Here is a 1,874-nt window from a genome sequence, read left to right as displayed (position 1 = left end):
ACCATCATGCACATTAATGGTATTAAGTAAATAATACTTTCATGCTGTACTGGAATAAAATATAAGGTGTGGGAGCCGGGCGTGGTGGCAAACGCTTGTAATCCCAGCATTTGGGAGGCTGAGACAGGATAGTGGTTCACAGACAGCCTCAGCTACTTAGTGAGGCTCTTTGCAACTCAGCGAGACCCTGTTTCAAAATAAAGAATAAAAAATAGGGCAGGGGGTATAGTTCAGAGGTTGAATGCTCCTGGGTTCCATCCCCAGACCTGTAAACACACACACACACACACACACACACACACACACACACACCCCTCACTTAGTAGTAGCTGAGGCTGTCTGCAAACTGCAATCCTCCTGTCTCAGCCCCCAAATGCTGGGATTACAAGCAAGCACCAACGCCTGACTCTCCAGCCCTATTTTTTATTATTTTTTGAAACAGCGTCTCACTGAGTTGCAAAGGGCCCCACTAAGTAGTTGAGGCTGTTTGTGAACCGCAATCCTTTCTCAGTCTTCTGAGTGCTGGGATTATAAGCATGAGCCACCATGCCTGGCCTATTTATTTTTTTATTCTTTATTTTTGTTTTGTTTGTGGTACTGGGGATGGAATCCAGGGGCATTGTACCTCTGAGCTACATCCCCAGCCCTATTTTTTTATTCCTTTTATTTTTGAAATAGGGTCTCACTGAGTTGCAAAGGGTCTTGCTAAAGTAGCTGAGGCTGTCTATGAACGGCGCTCCTCCAGTCTCTACCTCCTGAATGCTGGGATTACAAGTGTGCTGGCCTTTTTTATTCTTTATTTTGAAACAGCGTCTCACTAAGTTGCAGTGGGCCTCACTAAGTATCAGAGGCTGGCTGTGAACCTGTGATCCTCCTGTCTCAGCCTCCCAGATAGTGGGATTACAATTGTGTACCACCACACCCTGATCCAACAATACTTCTCATAATTATAGGAAGATACATTTGAAACAAAACCCCCCAAAATTCTCTTTGTAGAAAAATTTCAAATTATAAAAACTGATGAGACACAGAGAAACAGCTAGAGAAAGGTGCCAGATAAAACATTATTAAAAAAAACCAAATAAAAAATCTGAAGCCTAAATATTTGTACCACTAAATTCTTTCCAATGTTTGGAGAACAGATTTCCTTTGTTATTTAAACTTTATAAGGGAAGAATCCTATCTTTGGGGGGTTATTTATTTGAAAAATGGTCATAATTTCTTAAAATAGCTTAAGTTTTGTTGTATAATTCAGCTGGGATGTACAAACCCAAAACACGTCAATTTCTAATTTCAATGTTTAAGTGTGAAGGTTCAAGAAAAGAGTACAAATGTCTAAAATAAACATATTCTACTTTATTTTTAAGTGAAAATTCTGAAATCAAAATACTGTTTTTCAACCAACAATGATGAAAGCATTGTTTTCTTATAGTAGTGGGGATTGAACACAGGGCCTTGTGCACAGCTATGCTATGCAAGTATTCTACCACAGAGCTGTAACACTTGGTAACAAAGGTTATAAAGATTTAAACAATGAAATCTTCTGTAGTTGTGAAGAACAACAAACCAAACACCAGGTATTTACTGATATGGAAGTTTCACAAATGTCACATTATGTGTAAAGGACAAGCTGAAGCCCAGTGCCCACTGTACAGCATTACTTATATTTTGAAATAATTTTGAGTCGGGCACAATGGTGCATGCCTGCAGTCTCAGCTACTAGAGAGATTGAGGGGGGAGGATCACTAGAGGTGATGAGTTTGAAATCAGTCTGAGCAACACAGTAAGTTTTCCATCTCAAAAATACAAAAACAAATCAAGAAATTCAACAGCATGAACAAATATTCTTCGGGGTAATTTCAAATGGGCAATCA

The sequence above is a fragment of the Muscardinus avellanarius genome (assembly GCF_963383645.1).
Source record: "Muscardinus avellanarius genome assembly, chromosome: 3".
Classification (NCBI taxonomy): domain Eukaryota; kingdom Metazoa; phylum Chordata; class Mammalia; order Rodentia; family Gliridae; genus Muscardinus; species Muscardinus avellanarius.
The sequence above is the reverse complement of the archived record's forward strand: the minus strand, read 5'-3'. Positions refer to the sequence as shown.